The sequence below is a fragment of the Chionomys nivalis genome, chromosome 26, assembly GCF_950005125.1.
Source record: "Chionomys nivalis chromosome 26, mChiNiv1.1, whole genome shotgun sequence".
NCBI lineage: Eukaryota > Metazoa > Chordata > Mammalia > Rodentia > Cricetidae > Chionomys > Chionomys nivalis.
In genome coordinates, this window is record NC_080111.1 from 31,060,780 (window position 1) to 31,079,855 (window position 19,076).

Sequence of the window (19,076 nt, forward strand, 5' to 3'; positions counted from 1 at the left end):
TTGTGAGTTCCCTATAGTTCTTTGTGTAGGGCTGGCTGCCCCCTTGTCCCCTATAGCATTGCCTGTTGTCCTTATTCAGCTCATATTTAAGCAGTCATGTTAATGAGATTTTATGGGTGTAGCTTCTGACATTCCTAGGAGATACAATGTCACAGCAGACTCCATGATCCTCTGGCTTTTATAATCTTTGTGTCCCCTCCTTAAGAATGTTTCCTGAGCCTTATGTGTAGTTATATTTCATTTGTATTTTAATAAAGAAAGCTTAGCTGAAGATCAGAGAGTGAGTGGTGGCACACAGCTTTAATCTCAGCAGCCACACTAGTTTGCCATAGAAAGCGGGTGGTGCACGCCTTTAATCTCAGTGGAGCACATCTTTAATCCCAACCTAAAGAGAGGAATGCAAGACAGAAGGAGAAATCTCACACACACGGTCTCATCACTCTGTTATTTGATTTCTCTGTTAGATTGCCTTCACATATGCATTTATTTCAGGAAGCATCTACTGTATTATTACCCATGCCACTGCTCACTACTTCAGTGGCCTCAGTTTTAGCTGTTTCTCCCTATATACACTCCCTCGTCCCCCTCTTCTCTCTCCTTGCACCTCCCCTCACCAGCCTGTAACTTTCTATTCTATTTCCTCTTCCCTGATGAGATGCTTCTCTCCTCCCTAGTCTGTTACTCTATGCTTAACCTCTGGGATTTTGTATATCCACATGTAGGCTAATACATGCCACATTTGGCTTTCTGGGTCTGGGTATCTCACTCAGAGCAATTTCCCCCCCTAGTTCTATCCATTTATTTACTGTGGATTTAATTCTTTTTTTTTTTTTTTCGAGACAGGGTTTCTCTGTGGTTTTGGAGCCTGTCCTGGAACTAGCTGTTGTAGACCAGGCTGGTCTCGAACTCACAGAGATCCGCCTGCCTCTGCCTCCCGAGTGCTGGGATTAAAGGCGTGCGCCACCACCACCCGGCTGATTTAATTCTTTTTTAATGGCTGAGAAATATTCATTTTTGTGAAGGTACCAATTTTTATTATCCATTCATGTCTTGAATATGTTTTCCAATTTCTGGGTGTTATTAATAGAGCAGTAATGAACATGGTTGAGCAAGTGTTTTTGTGGTAGGATGAAGTGTCCTTTGGGTAAATGCCCAAGGGTGATATAGCTGGATCGTGAGGTAGATCAGTTCCCATCTTTCTGAGGAACCCCCACACTCATTTCCATCGTGGCTGTATGAGTCTGCACTCCCATCAGCAGTGGATGAGTGTCCCCCTTATTCTACGTCCTTGCCAGCAGGAGCTGTCACTTGTGTTATTGATCCTAGGGATTCTGACAGGTGTAAAATGAACTCTCAAAGCAGACTTGGCTTGCATTTCACTAATGACTGAGAATGTTGAACATTTAAGTGTTTCTCAGCCATTTAAGATTCCCCTATTGAGGATTCTCTGTTTAGCTCTATACCCCATTTTTTAATTGAGTCATTTGTTTTCTTGATATCTAGTCTTTTGAGTTCTTTATATATTTTGTTTGAGTTTTCTATATAATTTTGGATATTAGCCCTCTATAAGAGGTGTAGTTGGAAAAAAATATTTTACCATTCTGTAAGCTGCTGTTTTGTCTGAATGATGGGATCTTTTGCCATGCAGAAGCTTTTCAGTTTCATGAGATCCCATTTATTAATTGTTCTTAGTGTCTGTGTTAATACTGTTCTGTTCAGGTCTTTCCCTGAGCCTTTGATTTCAGGGCTGTTTTCTACTTTTTCTTCGGTTAGGTTCAAGATATTTGTTCTTTGGTTGAGGTCTGTGTGGGAATTCCTTTCCACTAAAATTTTTTCTTTGGGTGGGGAATCTCAGCTTTAGAATGGCTTCTGTGTGCCGACCTCATCTCTTATAAGGGAGAGGAATGGTCTCTCTTACTCTTTTGTATGGTGTTGTAGATCTGGTTGCAACTTCCATTGCTTCCAGGGCAGAGGACAGTGGTGACTCTTCACCTTATTGTTATTCATGAGTCTTCCCCCAAAATATTTGATATTCTTTATTTGGGGCTCCCATGAACTCACTTACCCTTGCCTAAACCTGTGGCCCAGTGTGGGGCATAAACCCACCTCCTTGAGCGTAAGAGTCTCATGCTCTACTTAACTGAGCTCTTTGATCAACTTGGAGTTGAGTTTTGTGCAGGGTGATAAGTATGGATCTATTTGGAATTCTCTACATACAATAATCCAGTTTAACCACCACTATTTGATGAAGATCCTGTCTTTCCCCCCATGTATTTCTGATTTCTTCATCAAAGATCAGGTGTCTGTAGGTACATGAATTACACCTGATTTCTTAATGGAAACTGTGAAAGCCAGAGGTCTTGGATAGATGTGCTGGCAGACATTAAGTGACCATGGATGCAAGCCCAGAGTACTATTCCCAGCAAAGCTTGCATTCACTATCAATGGAGAAAATAATATATTCCAGGACAAAAACAGATTTAAACAATACTTAGCCACAAACCCAGCCTTACAGAAAGTACTAGAAGGAAAACCACAAACCAAGGAAGCCAACAACACCCATAATAACACAGGCATCTGACAACTCTCCACCAGCATAACTCAAAGAAGGGAAATACACTAACACTACCACCAAAAATATTAACTGGAGTTAACAACCACTGGTCATTAATATCACTTAATACCAATGGACTCAATTCACCTATAAAAAGGCACAGGTTAAGAGAATGGATAGGAAACAAACAGGATTCAACATTCTGCTGTTTACAAGAAACACACCTCAACCACAAAGACAGACACTACCTCAGAGTAAAGGGTTGGGAAAAGGTTTTCCAATCAAATGGACATAAGAAAAAGTGGATGTGGCTATGCTAATATCTAAAAAAATTGATTTCAAACTAAAATCAATCAGAAGAGATGAAGAAGGACACTTTATATTCATAACAGGAACAAGTCATCAGGAGCAATTCTCAATCCTGAACATCTATGCTCCTGTTATAAAAGCACCCATATATGTAAAAGAAACATTACTAGAACTCAAAGCAGACATCAAACCCCACACTGTAATAGTAGGAGATTTCAACACTCCTCTCTCACCAAGGGACAGGTCAACCAGACAGACATTTAACTGAGAAATAAGAACCAAATGGACTTAATAGACATCAATAGAACATTCCACCAAATAGAAAAGAATATACCTTCTCCTCAGCATCTCATGGAACCTTATCAAAAATTGATCACATAATTGGTAACAAAGCAAACATCCACAGATACAAAAAAAATTGTAGTAACCACCTGTGTACTATTGGATTACCATAGAATAAAGTTAAAATTAAACAACAATTCTACCCCCAGAAAGCCTACAAACTCGTAGAAACTGAACAGTCAACTACTGAACCACCCTGGGTCAAGGAAGAAATAAAAATAGAAATTAAAGTCTTCCTTGAATTCAACAAAAATAAAGACACAACATACTCAAACCTATGGGACACTATGAAAGCAGTGCTAAGAGGAAAGTTCATAGCAGCAAGTGCCCACTTAAAGTAAACGGAGAAAGCTCACATTAGAGACTTAACTGCCCACCTGAAAGCCGTAGGAAAAAAGAAGCAGACTCATCCAGGAGGAGTAGAAGACTGGAAATAATCAAACTGAGGGCTGAAATCAACAAAATAGAAACACAGAAAACAATCCAAAGAATCAATGAAACAAAAAGCTGATACTTGGAGAAAATCAACAAGATTGACAAACCCCTATCCAAACTAATCTTTAGTGTCTTAAAGGTTTTGTTTTGGTTTGGGTTTTCGAGACAGGGTTTCTCAGTCACTATGGAGCCAGTCCTGGAACTCTGTAGACAGGCTGGACTCGAACTCACATAGATCTGCCTGCCTCTGCTCCCAGGTGCTGGGATTAAAGGCATGAGCCATCACCACCTGACAGTGTCTTAAAATTTTTATCGTACAAGTCTTTCACTTGCTTAGTTAGTTATCCTAAGATACTTTATGTTATTTGAGACTATTGTGGAAGGAGTTGCTTCCCTGATTTCTTGCTCAGTCCATTTGTCATTTGTATACAGAAAGGCTCTTGATTTTATCAGTTAATTTCGTATCTAGTTACTTTGAATTTTCCCAGAAAATTTTTAGGGCCAGTTATGTGTACTATTATGTCATATGTAAATAAAGATACTTTGACTTCTTCCTTTTTAACTTTTATCCCCTTGTTAGTTGCCTTACTGCTCTAGGTAGAACTTCAAGTACTATATTGAATGGTGATAGATTGGACCACCTTGTCTTTTTACTGAGTTTAGTGGATTGAGTTTCTCTTCATTTAAGTTGATGCTGGCTATGGACTTGCTGTAAACTACCTTTTTTAGGTGGAGGTATATATCCTTAATCTCTCCAAAACTTTTTTTCATGAATAGTGTTGGATTTTGTCAAAGGTCTTTTCTATATCTAATAAAATGATCATGTAGTTTTGTATTTCAGTTTGTTTATTTGATAGACACATTTACTGATTATTTGTTTTGTTTTTTATGAGATGGGGTTTCTCTGTAACTTTGGAGTCTGTCCTGGAGCTAGCTCTTGTCGACCAGGCTGGCGTCAAATTCACAGAGATCTGCCAGCCTTTGCCTTCCAAGTGCTGGGATTAAAGGCATTCACCACCACCACTTGGCTTATTTACTGATTTTTATATGTTGAACCATTCTGCATCTCTGGGATGAAAGCCTACTTGGTCATGGTGAATGATCTTTTAAATTTGTTTTTGGATTCATTTTGCAAGCATTTTTATGCAAGAATTTTTGCACCTACATTCATAAGGAAAATTGGTCTCGAATCCTCTTTCTTGTTGTATCTTTGTGTGGTTTAGGTATCAGGGTAACTGTGTCCTCATAAAACAAAATGGGTGATTTCCTTATGTTTTTATTTTGTGGAATAATTTGAGGAATAGTGACATAAGCTTTTCTTTGAAAACAAAGAAAAAAAGAACCTGGCCTTTCTTTTTGATTGATAGACTTTTAGTGACTGTTTCCATTTTACTTGGGCTTACAGGTCTATTTAAATTATTTATCTAATTTTGATTTAACTTTGGTAAGTGGTATAGAGGAAATTATCCATTTATTTTAGATTTTCCAGTTTGATGGAGTACAGGTTTCTAAAGCATGTGCCTATGAGTCTCTGGATTCTCTCAGTGTCTGTTGTTATGTCCCTCTTTTTATTTCTAATTTTGTTAATTTTTCTATTCTCTTTTTATCTTTTAGTTAATTCAGATAAGGTTTGTCAATTTTATTAATTTTCTCAAAAACTCAACTTTTGTTTCATTGATTTTTGTAGTTTTATTTTATTTTATTGATTTCATCCTTGATTTTGACTATTTCTTGCTATCGATTCATTTTGGGTATGATTTCTCCTTTTTGTTCTGAGCCTTCAGGTATGCTGTTAAATTACTAGAATAAGACATCTTCAATTGTTTTTCAATGTAGGTACTTGGTTTTACAACTTGCTTCTTAGAACTAACTGCTTTTGTTGTGTCCCATAGTTTGAGTATGTTGTGTTTGATTTTCTTTCAATTCCAAAAAGTTTTTAATTTTTTTCTTATTTCTATCTTGAGCTAGTTTTTCCATTCATTAGTGACTTCAGTTTCTATGAATCCATAAACTTTTGTTGTTTCCATCATTGATATTCAGATTTAAGCCTGCCAGTGGTGGTGCATGCCTTTAATCCCAGTACTTTGGGAAGCAGGGGCATGTAGATATCAGTGAGTTTGACGCCAACCTATTTACAATGTCAGTTCCAGGACAGCCAGGACTGCTACACAGAGAAACCCTGACTTGAAAAACCAAATCACACCAAACAAACAAACAAAAAAGATATCTAGTTTTAATCCAGGGTGGTAAGATAGGATGCATGGTGTTGTTTTGGTTTTTCTGTGTCTGTTGAGACTTGCTTTGTGCCTGAGTATGTGGTCATTTTTGGAGAATGTTCCATGAGGTGCTGACACACAGGTATATAATTGGTGTTTGGGTGAAATATTCTGTAAATATCCAGTAGGTCCATTTTGTTTATGACATCAGTTAGCACCAGCATTTCTCTGTTTAGTTTTTGTCTGTGTGACCTGTTTATTGGTGAGAGTGGGGTATTGAAGTTACACACAAGAATGTGTGAAAGCCAATATGTGATGTAGGCTGTAGTAGTGTTTCTTTTATAAACGTACTTGCCATTGTAGATGGTGCATTAATGTTTAGAATGGCAATGTCCTCTTGGTGAATTTTTTTCTTTGAATATGTAATGTCCTTGATCTCTTCTGATTAGTTTTGGTTTGAAGGCTATTTTGTCACATATTAAAATGGCTACGTCTGCTTACTTTTTGGGTCCTTTGTTTGAATACATCTCTTTCCATTCTTTTAACTTGAGGTGAAGTCTATTCTTGATGTTTAGGTGTGTTTCTTGGATGCTGCAGAAGTGTGGATCCTGCTTTTGCATCTATTCTGTTAGTCTGTGTCTCGTTAGTGGAAATCGAAACCACCGACGTTGAGGGATATCAGTGAACAGCGCTTGCTAACTCCTGTTATTTTGTTGTTGTGGTGGGGGTGCGTATGCATTTTTCTGTTCTGATTTGCTGCTTTGGAATTATTTATTTCTTGTGTTTTCTTTGGTGTAGTGGACCTCTATAGGCTGGATTTTTCCTTCTAGTGCCTTCTGTAGGGCTAGATTTGTAGATAGATATTGCTTAAATTTGGTTTTCTAGTGGATGTCCTACTTTGTCCATCTAATGTTACTGAGAATTTTTCTGGGTACAGTAGTGTGGTGCTGGCATGTGTGGTCTCTTAGAGTCTGTAAAACATCTGTGCAGCCCCTACTGGCTTTTAGAGTCTTTATGAGAAGTTGGGTGTAATTCTAATAGGTCTGCATTTATATGTTACGTGGTCTTATTTCCTTGAAGTATTTATTTATTTATTTATTTTTGCTTCAGCTGCTGTTTATTGACACTCAGGTGGGCACTATAGCAACAGGCCTGGAGATGCTGTAGTAGAATGGAGGTAGAGAGTGCAGGGTGTGATTGCAGTGACAGCTGAGAAGTGTGCAACGAGCAGTGGGGGAGGCCAAAGCTGTTGGGGAAGAAAGTCCGGCCTGGGGGCCAGAGGTTATAATCTACACAGGAACCTGGCCCCATGCCTTGCTGTCTCCTGACTCCAGGCCAGGGCTGGGAGTTCTCTGGGCAACTTTCTACAGGAGCAAAGTACACAGAGATGTTGCTGCCCCTTTGTGATAAAGCCAGAGGGTTTCCAATTCTGCATTCCTCTGTCACCCCTGGCTTGGGTAGGGCCTTATGATAATAGACCGCTGGGCTCTATTCCATGTTTCAGCGGCAGTAATTTTCCTGGGTGTCCCAGCCCACCAGCGCCACACTCTGGCCTAGAGTGAGCACTACAAGCGTTGCTGGCCTAATGGATGGGATGGGGGAGGGGATGGGACAGGGGTTAGAAGAGGGGCTCCAGAGAGAGCCTGTACTCCAAGGTACAGGCACTACACGCATGGTGTTGGTGAAGCCAGAGCCTGGGCTCCACCCAGTCAGCACAATGACCACATCTCCTTTTTTTTTTTTTTTTTTTTTTGGTTTTTCGAGACAGGGTTTCTCAGTGGTTTTGGAGCCTGTCCTGGAACTAGCTCTTGTAGACCAGGCTGGTCTCGAACTCACAGAGATCCGCCTGCCTCTGCCTCCCGAGTGCTGGGATTAAAGGCGTGCGCCACATCTCCCTTCTTGAAGAAGCCTCGGGCCTTGCATCCTTTCACAGCACAGGGAAGATGCCACGGTACAAAGGCCTGGCGAGCTGTCTGGGGATTGCGGGTCACAGCAATGATGGGCGCACGTGGCCGGTACCTGGCCACCTGGTGAGCACTCCTGCCACACTTGGTGAGCACGATAATGGCCCCACTGAAGCACCCAAAAGAGGCCTCCACAGCACCCACGGCAGCAGCTCTGTGGGATCGCTGGTAATAGGCATCAGGCGGTGGAGTTCCTCTAATAACTGCAGGTGGTAGATGGCGGCCTCTGCCTCACGTCAATCAGGTGCTGCATGCGAAAGGCCTCCAGGGGGTAGGTCCCTTTGGCGATCTATCCTGACAGCATGACGCAGTCTGCTCCATCTAGGACCACATTGGCCACATCACTGCCCTCAGCACGCGTGGGGCGGGGCTTCTTGATCATGCTCTCCAGCATGTGTGTGGCGCAGATGGATGACTGGCTTCCCAGCTCGATTGCATTGTCCAATCATCATCTTCTGAGCCAAGAAGACCTTCTCTGCAGGAATCTCAATGCCCAAGTCGCCACGAGCCACCATGATGCCATCACTGGCCTCCAAAATCTCAACAAGCCTGCGGATGCCTTCGTGGTTCTCGATTTTGCTGATGATCTTGATGTTCTTGCCCTTCTCTCCCAGGACCTTCCTAACCTCGTGCACATCCGCTGCCTTGCGGATGAAAGACGCAAACAGCATGTCTACATCCTGCTCCACCCCGAATTTCAGGTCCTGGATGTCCTTTTCTGACATAGCAGGGAGGTCACAGCGGCTCCGGGGAGGTTCACCCCCTTCTTGCTGCCCAAGGAACCACCATTCTCCACCTCTGTCAACAGGAAGTCGGCGCCTTTCTCCTTCACCTGCAGTGAAAGGAGCCCATCATCTACGTGGATCTTGCTGCCCACTTCCACCACCTTGCAGATGTTCTTATAGTCCAGCCACAGGGTGTTCTCGTCACACTTTTCCATGTCCAGGGTGATCTTCAGGGTAGCTCCCTTCTTCAGCTCCACTTCTGCAGTGCCCCTGCCTTTGATGAGTCCAGTTCGGATCTCAGGCCCCTTTGTGTCCAGAGCCACAGCAACAGGCCTGTAAAGAATGGGATCAGAACAGAAGCTTTCTGTGCCTGCACGCACGTTCTTGATAGTTTCTGCATGGTACTCATGAGTTCCACGGGAGAAATTGAGACGAGCCACGTTCATTCCCGACTTGATCATCGCCTTCAGCATCTCCACAGACCGGGAAGCAGGACCAATGGTACAAATGATGCCAGTGTTGCGGGCCGTGATGGGTGCATAGTCAATGTCCAGGTGGCACATATGTTCCAAGAAGGTGTCAGCCATTGCTGCATGGAGCTGCTGGGTTTAAATGAAGGCAGTCCCTGCTTTGCTGTGTGGTTTCGGCATGGTTCCTGAGGTCCTCGGACATACTCCGGATCCTGCAGCAATACTCAAGTCGGAGGACTGAAGGGTCAAGACAGTCCTATTTCCTTGAAATTTTTATTTAATATTCTTTCTTTATTTGATACATTTAGTGTTTTGACTAGTTTGTGGCTAGGGGACTTTCTTTAGTGTTAGGTTTTGAATGGTTTTATTCATTTTCTTCCACTGTTTGTGATTTCATAGAACTCTTTAAGGGATTTGTTTGCTTTTCTTTTTTATTATTATTATTTTTATTCTTTTTTAATTAAAATTTCCACCTGTCCCCGTTTCCCATTTTCCTCCCCCTCCTCCCAAATATTGCCCCTCCCCCCACTCCCCTTTCCTTATCCCCACTCCTCTTCTCCTCCCCCCACTCCATTCCCCCTCCCTCTCGATACTGAAGAGCAGTCCAAATTCCCTGCACTGCGGGAAGACCAAGGTCCTCCCACTTCTATCTAGATCCAGGAAGGTGATTGTCCAAACAGGCTAAGCTCCCACAAAGCCAGTTCATGTATTAGGATCGAAGCCTAGTGCCATTGTCCTTGGCTTCTCATCAGGCTTCATTGTCCGCCATGTTCAGAGAGTCCAGTTTCAACCCATGCTTATTCAGTCCCAGTCCAGCTGGCCTTGGTGGGCTCCCAATAAATCAGTTCCACTGTCACAGTGGGTGGGTTCACCCCTCGTGATCCTGACTTCCTTGCTCATGTTCTCCCTCCTTCTGCTCCTCATTTGGACCTTAAGAGCTCAGACCGTTGCTCCAAATTGAGTCTCTGTCTCTATCTCGATCCATCGCCAGATGAAGGTTCTAAGGTGATATGTAAGATATTCATCAGTATAGGATAGGATCATTTCAGGTTCCCTCTCCTCAGGTGCCCAAGGTACCAGCTGGGGACATCTCCCTGGACACCTGCGAACCCCTCTAGAGTCAAGTCTCTTGCCAACCCTAAGATGGCTCCCTTAGTTAGGATATATACTTCGCTGCTCCCATATCCACCCTTCATATATCCCAACCATCCCAATCCCTCAAGCTCCTCCCATCCTCCCCTTCTCACGTTTCTCATCCCATTTCCCCTTAGCCCCAAGCCACCTTACCCGCAAGTTCCCAGTTTTTGCCCGGCAATCTTGTCTACTTCCCCTATCCAGGCGGATGACTATACGATTTTCTTTGGGTTCACTTTCTTATTTAGCTTCTCTAGGATCACAAATTATATGCTCAATGTCCTTTATTTATGGCTAGAAACCAATTATGAGTGAGGACATCCCATGTTCCTCTTTTTGGGTCTGGGATACCTCACTCAGGATAGTATTTTCTATTTCCATCCATTTGCATGCAAAATTCAAGAAGTCATTGTTTTTTACCTCTGAGTAATCCAAGAACACATTAGAAAAATTATCCATTATGATCAAGTAGGCTTCGTCCCAGAGATGCAGGGCTGGTTCAACATACGAAAATCTATCAATGTAATCCATCATATAAATAAACTGAAAGAAAAAAACCATATGATCATTTCATTAGATGCTGAAAAAGCATTTGACAAAATTCAACATCCCTTTATGATAAAGGTCTTAGAGAGATTAGGGATACAAGGGTCGTACCTAAGTATAATAAAAGCTATTTATAGCAAGCCGACAGCTAACATCAAATTAAATGGAGAGAAACTCAAAGCTATTCCACTAAAATCAGGAACACGACAAGGCTGTCCACTCTCTCCATACCTCTTTAATATAGTGCTTGAAATTCTAGCGATAGCAATAAGATAACATAAGGGGATCAAAGGGATTCAAATTGGAGAGGAAGAAGTTAAACTTTCATTATTTGCAGACGATATGATAGTGTACATAAGCGACCCCAAAAACTCCAGCAAAGAACTCCTACAGCTGATAAACACCTTTAGTAGCGTGGCAGGATACAAGATCAATTCCAAAAAATCAGTTGCCTTCCTATACACAAAGGATAAGGAAGCAGAGAGGGAAATCAGAGAAGCATCACCTTTCACGATAGCCACAAATAGCATAAAATATCTTGGGGTAACCCTAACCAAGGAAGTGAAGGATTTATTTGACAAGAACTTTAAGTCTTTGAAGAAAGAAATTGAGAAGGATACCAGAAAATGGAAGGATCTCCCTTGCTCTTGGATTGGGAGGATCAACATAGTAAAAATGGCAATTCTACCAAGGGCAATTTATAGATTCAATGCAATCCCCATTAAAATCCCATCAAAATTCTTCACAAATCTTGAGAGGTCATTAAACAGCTTTATATGGAAAAACAAAAAACCCAGGATAGCCAAAACAATATTATATAATAAAGGATCGTCTGGAGGCATTACCATCCCTGACTTCAAACTGTATTACAGAGCTTCAGTATTGAAAACAGCTTGGTATTGGCATAAAAACAGAGAAGTCGATCAATGGAACCGAGTAGAAGACCCTGATTTTAACCCACAAACATATGAACACCTGATTTTTGATAAAGGAGCTAAAAGTATTCAATGGAAAAAAGAGCATCTTCAACAAATGGTGCTGGCAGAACTGGTTGTCAACGTGTAGAAGAATGAAAATAGATCCATATCTATCGCCATGCACAAAACTCAAGTCCAAATGGATTAAAGACCTCAATATCGGTCTGAACACATGAACCTGATAGAAGAAAAAGTGGGAAGTACTCTACAACATATGGGTACAGGAGATCACTTCCTACGTTTATCCCCAGCAGCACAGACATTAAGGACAACATTGAATAAATGGGACCTCCTGAAACTGAGTAGCTTCTGTAAAGCAAAGGATACTGTCAATAAGACAAAAAGGCAACCCACTGACTGGGAGAAGATCTTCACCAACCCAGCAAGAGACAAAGGTCTGATCTCCAAAATATATAAAGAACTCAAGAAACTAGACTTTAAAATGCTAATTAACCCAATTAAAAAATGGGGCACTGAACTGAACAGAGAATTCTCAACAAAAGAAATTCAAATGGCCAAAAGACACTTAAGGTCATGCTCAACCTCCTTAGCAATCAGGGAAATGCAAATTAAAACAAATTTGAGATACCATCTTACACCTGACAGAATGGCTAAAATCAAAAACACCAATGATAGCCTTTGCTGGAGAGGGTGTGGAGAAAGGGGCACCCTCATCCATTGCTGGTGGGAATGCAAACTAGTGCAACCACTTTGGAAATCAGTGTGGCAGTTTCTCAGGAAATTTGGGATCAACCTACCCCAAGATCCAGTAATACCACTCTTGGGAATATACACAAGAGATGCCCTATCATATGACAAAAGTATCTGTTCAACTATGTTCATAGCAGCATTGTTTGTAATAGCCAGAACCTGGAAACAACCTAGATGCCCTTCAATGGAGGAATGGTTGTTTGCTTTTCTTTAAGGACCTGTATCATTTCATTATGGCTGTTTTAATGTCTTTTACGTTTGCTTCATCATGTCAAAAGATTCAGGGCCTTCTGTGATAGGTGGGTTGCTGGGCTCTAGACATACTGTCCTGGCCATTATTGTGTTTTCACACTGGTGTCTAGGCATCAGGGGTTGGGACATTCTAATTCTATGTGCTGATATTTCATCTTGTTTTTGTTGAGTGGGTGTATTGTTCCTTGGTTTCCGTCCCCCTTTTCTTAAGAGAGTATGGAGTCCATGTGTTGCCTGGCAGGGAATTCTTCTCAGATTGGACCCTCCGAATTGATATGGGTAGAATTCCAATGGGAACTGACACTTGGGAATCAGGGTGGACTTGGAGCGTCCTGAGGAGGTCCACAGGAAGGAGGAAAGTGTGGTGTTTCCCCAGGTTCTGCTTAGTCCCCTGAGAATGGTGGCAAAGAATGGGGAGAGCCCACAATAGGTAGTCTGCTGCAGAGCTGGGATGAGGCTGGGGGATTGGATGTGGAGGAGAGGAGGGAGAGAGAAGTGTTGAAGCTCATCCACTCGCTCTGGTGGCCAATCTGACTTTCTGGCCTGCTTGGCCCATGAGTTCTCAGGGAATGCCTGCTGGAATTAGGGGCTGGGATAAAGCAGTGAGTGGGGGGAGGAGAGTTGAAGATCTGTGTGATCCACTGAAGGTGAGGGCCATGAGGGAGTGGAGTCTGCAGCAGGTGGTCTGCTCTAGAACTGGGGATGAGACTGGGGGACAGGTGAAGACCAGTAGTCAGCCTACCTGCTTCCCTCTATCCTTATTTTAATTTGTATCCTTTAGATTACCTATGAGTTTGCACATTTATCAAATATATCTATGTTATATAGTTGGTGGGGAAGAACAACTCCTCCTTAGAATAAATTCCAATTGGCTAATATGAATAGCATAACGGATCCAGAAAATTTCCATTTGGCAAACCACTGAGTGGCAAAGTAGTGGGTGAGATGGGGAGAGAGTGTCCTCATGCTTTTAACCTATCTTGTCACAGCTAATTGTTTATGAGCAAAATAAGCTGGACAGACCCAGCAGATAGCACTTTAGCAGAATGATGCTGTGCCCCAGTTTGACATTCTATATCACCTGCATCTCTGGTATAGTGCTGCAGACTTACTTTGGTAACAGCCTTGCCAGAAATACAGGATCTAAATTTAGTGATGAGGAACTACAAGGCCAAGTTAGGGACATCTGAAATAATCTGAAATAGGAGATGGGGTAAGTAAAAGCAATATGTGATTCTGGTTTTGGTCTGGATAAGAAAGAAAAAGTCTTAAGAATTTTTTGTTAACTGAAGAAGTTTTCTTATGGTTACCATATCAGTTATAAAACTGAAATTTCAAAATAAAAATGTTTAAGAGAAAGTTTAAAAAGTAATGATCTGGAGGACCATGAATGAGGCTGCGCCACTTGTAAGGGGATTTTCAAGTTCTTAGGACCTTGCTTAGTGAACTGTAGCCTTCCGTAGATGACTCTACACAAGTCAGTGTGCACAGTTGCAATTGCTGTTGTCTCAAAGGTCCAGAATTACGGTATGTGAATAAAAGTCATAAACACTTTTGTTGTATTCCATTGTGTTTGTGTCCATAATGAACGACCTTCCTTGGGCTGGTGCTATAGCTCAGTTACACAGCTTGCTGAACATGCCCAACATCCTCGGTTCAAAAAACAGTACTTTTCTTTAGAAATGTTTTAATTTCTTATGACCATTGTGTATGTCTGTGACGTGTGTGGAGGTCAGAAGACAGTTCTGGGGACTCTTCTCCTCTTCTACCCTCGTGTGGGTTTGAGATCCAGCTCAGATCAGGAGAGCATTTGCTGAACACTCCTTAATTTTTTTGTCTTAATTTTATTTTTAGTCATTAGTGTCTGTGTACGCACATGTGTGTGCGCATGCTTTATTTGTTTAGTTTTTATTTCTGAAGGGTCTGGGGATTTAGCTCAGAGCTTGATTATGAGAGTGGGGGCTCTATGGCTTCTCCTCAAACCTAGTGTTTAGTTCTGAAACTCATACAGGTGATGTTTTTTGAAAATATGTCTTTGATTTCAGGTAGTAAGACATTTGATGTCATTGTGATTGATCCACCGTGGCAGAACAAATCGGTTAGAAGTACCAGGTAAGTGGGGACAACGTGTTTGTTAGGTTGCTTTCTGGAAGCTGCAGACCTTTGTGCATTCTAGTTTGGTATACTGTAAACATGATATCAGTTATCTGAAGCTTCTGACAATACTTTCATCAAAGAATTACTTTCCTTGATTCTAGTACTTCAACTGAAACTCCTATATCTGTGGAGCAGTGTCTGCTGCTGTGACTGAGGCCTGAACCATTCATGGTTCCCTCAGCAGCACTGAGCGCCATCCTTTTGCCTTTTTCCCTGCCACATTCAGAAACTTACAGTAATGTGCTAGGAGTGAATCATCTAGGTCATGTATTTGATCGTATTTTAGTTTATGTCATCTCATAAGATAAGCGCAGTTAGTTACTGGGATGGTGTTTACTTTTACTAACTGCATTGTGACTTGAACTTGTACTTCTGATGAATACTTTCACTTCTTCTCACCCTTCAGCTTCCCAGATCTAATATTCCTGCTTTGTTATAAACTTAGACTGAAGGTCTTCCTCTCAGCAATTATCTCTAGCTTTCTTTTGATTTTTGTGGAGAAGATATGTGATAATTATCTTTTTAAGTTGTGTGGGTTGTGCAAAGAATTCATGTATCTATTCTGGAGTGTATAGATATCTATGTTTGTAAGTGTATCTGTATCTCTATGTATTTTTTGGAACCATTTGAGAATGAAATAAGAGACAGTTACTCTTAAAATCTGAAGTATATTTGAGAAAAAAAACCGGAGGTACTCTTATATGACCATAATACAGTTATCAAGTAGACAGTTAATGTTAATATAAAACTCCTATGGACACATTAGATATCGAGTAGACAGCAAACTTTAATATAAAACCCCTATGGACACATTAGATACCGAGTAGATAGCTAACATTAACATAAAACTCCTATGGACACATTAGATATCACATAGATAGCTAGCGTTAATATAAAACTCCTATGGACACATTAGATATCAAGTAGATAGCTAACATTAATATAAACCTCCTATGGACACATTAGTGTTATATGTGAATTTATTCCAATTCACCAGTTGTCCCAGATGGCCTCTGTAGCACACTGATCTTCTCTGTACTGAGATGTGTGTGGCTCCTCACAATTGCCTGTAAGAGCATTAGTAAGTTTGTGAAATTCTTGGACAGACTGTTGAGTCTGAGGTGATTTTAGAGAATTATGGTTGGTTTTAAAAGTGGGGTTAGTTGTGAAGACTGTGCCTTCAAACTCTGTAGTTTGACTAGATCTGGGAACACAGTTCTGTGCTCTTAGACCTTTACCCGGTCCAAGTTTGCTGTACCTTGTGATGAGTGCATCTTTAACACTTTGAGGCCCCACCAAACCATTTTCTGTAGTTGCTACATCACTCTACATCTCTACCAAGAATGTGTGTGTCATCTCCTCATGTCTTTACCAATACTTGTTATTTGTTATTCAAATTATAACTATGTTACTATGAAGCGGTATCTTATGGTTTTTGATCTGTGTTTCTCTAAAGACCAACCATACCTGATGGTTTCACATTCTTATTGGTTCTTTTATGTTCTGTAGAAAAGCTTCTATGTATATTTTAGGGTTGCATCTTTAAAACTGTTGGTTTGTAGATCTTTCTACAATTTGGATACTAGATTCTTATCTAGCATTTTTACATGATTAACAAATATTTTCTTCTACCTCTTTTGTTTGCTTTCTTCAGCATTATGTAAAGCATGACATTTGATTCATTTTTTTTAAGATTTATTTATTATGTATACAATATTCCGCCTCGATCTATGCCCACACGCCAGCGGAGGGCGCCAGATCTCACTACAGATGGTTGTGAGCCATGTGGTTGCTGGGAATTGAACTCAGGACCTCTGGAAGAGCAGCCAGTGCTCTTAACCTCTGAGCCATTTCTCCAGCCCCCTGATTCATTTTTTGTTTGTTTCTTTGTTTTGTTTTTGGGGACAGGGTTTCTCTGAGTAGCCTTGGCTGTCCTAAACTCATTCTGTAGACTAGGCTGGTCTTATACTCTTAGAGATCCTCCTGCTTCTACCTCCCAGTGCTGGGATTAAAGTTTTATACCACCACTGCCCAGCAGTTTGTTCATTTTTAAATGTTGTTTATGCCTTTAATGTCATATTTAGAAAGTCTTTTATCAGGCTAGGCATGGTGGTGTATATTTTTAATCCCAGCACTTGGGAGGCAGAAGTAGACTGATATCTATGACTTTGAGGGAGACTAGTCTATAGAGCAAGTTTCAGGCTAGCCAAGGCTACACAATGAGACCCTGGCTTAGAAAAACCAAGAATTTTTTTCTTTTGACATGAAACAAGGTCATAAGACATTTCAAGGGAGGTGGGTGTGGGAGGTAATAGAACATATATGATATGGAAGTTGGAACTCTAGGGGTGTTCCAAAATGAACATTGGTGTGGAGGGTATGAGTAGGGGCAAGGAGATGAAGGAGAAGAGTCCAGAAGGAGGGTCAAGTAAGACTTAGCATGTGTGAAAGTTGTATAAGAGAGACTGTTTGTATTCTCATTAAAAAGATGTATGAGAAGTAGGTGCTTTGAATAGTTAGCATTGTAAGGCATAGGATGCATCATTTGGAATTTGCTCAATGATTCCTGTGAGTTTAGTGGAACCAGAAGGAGTGTGACTGTTTCCTCACCTCCAAACACTCCAGGTTAGTTAAGACAGTCGGGAATTCGCAGCTATTGAAAACATGTCACTGCAGAGTTTTGACCTAGTACATTTTCTACCATGACAAAATAGTCTCTGAAAAGCATCCCCATGAGAATTGGAAACTTTGTGTTCTGGGAATGGGATGGTGTGGATGCAGGAGCCCAGGGTGCTTGCCATCTGATTCTGTTACCTGTTTATCTTCAGTTCCTTCACCAAGTTTATCTGCCTAAGAAAACTTTGCCAGCATTCTTGACCCCTCTAATGCGATGTTGCTTTCCATCAGAACCGGATGCCTGTGCCTGCCCCTTGGGAGACTCCGGATGCCTGTGCCTGCCCCTTGGGAGACTCCTTATTTTTGTCTGAGTGAGTAGAGTTGTAAAAGTGTCTTTGGCATTGACAGAGGAATGAAGCAAAGGAGAGGACGTAGGGAGACTTAAGTCCATGGCATCCCTAGCCTAGTTAGTGATGGGAGGAAGCTGACAACATCCCCAGCAGGAGCAGCTTAAGGAAGGAAAGGGGTTTTGGGGGTCATGCTTTTAGAAATCTCGGTCCATCACATTAGGAAAGGCATGGCCCCAGTCAGATGCAGGAGCACAGAGCAGCAGACAGGAAGTAGAGAGCACTAGATGGCAACCAGAACTGGGCATGACCTTCAAAGATCCTCACCCCTCCTAGGGATCTACTTCAGTCAGAAGTCTGCACCCCTCAGGCTCTCTAGTCTCTAGAACAGCATCACAATTTAGACTGAACACTCAATTCATGAGCCTATGGAGACATTCCAAGCTAAAATAATACTTGGGCCTGCAAAGTGGCTCACTGGGAAATTGCACTTGCTGCCAAACCTGATGACCTGAGTTGAGTCCCTGGAATTCACATGATGCAAGGAAAGAACTGATCCCCTCAAGTTGTTCTCTGACCCCCCCCACACACCATAAAACAGATGCATGCCAATAAACAAACACATAATTCATATTACTAAAAAGCCTCATATGTCCTCCCCTTTTCCTTCTCTCTCCATCTCTTTCATTTCATCTCTCCTTTTCTTTTCAAATAGCATAATCCAAGTATGATGATGAACTACCAGAGAGGATGACAATGCAGAAGCAAGGGAATAATAATTGATATTGCAGGATGCTGGAATGTGGGAGTGAAAAGACAGAGTTGGAAGGATAAACTTCACAGATGCTGTCATACACTTTCGCAAAGAGAAGGTGTGTTGAAGCAGATAAATGAAGTGTATAAAGGAGGGAGGAGATAGTGTGGTAGCTGAAGAGGCTGGGTGTCTTATTTTAACTGAGTATGAGATAACTTCATATGCCAAGGGAAATAATGGACAAGGGACCTGAGATATAAGACAGTGGGCCTTTAAAATGAGAGCATGCGGAGGGAGAGAAAATGGGATGACAGGGGCAGGGTGGTAGACAGGCTTGAAGCTGCAATGGGAGGGTGAGGTCGGGCAAGGTGATAGGAGATCTAGGGGTCAGCAGTGTGTGCAAGACTGAGGCTTACAGTGGGATCCGCCTCTCATTGAAGGCAGCTGACTTCTGTATCACTGGGCTCAAAACCAGTGCTTCTTTGTACCAAGACATGCCACCATTCAGGTCAGTAGTTGGAAGGCTCTCTCTGATGGGGCTCCTGTGAAACACGTCATGACGGAATC

The 19,076-nt window shown here is 41.7% G+C and overlaps 1 pseudogene; it reads right to left on the reverse strand.

Moving 5' to 3' along the window:
- Nucleotides 1-7,356: 7,356 nt before the first annotated feature.
- LOC130866823 (pyruvate kinase PKM-like) lies at nt 7,357-9,195 on the reverse strand (annotated as a pseudogene).
- Between the last annotated feature and the right edge of the window lie 9,881 nt (nt 9,196-19,076).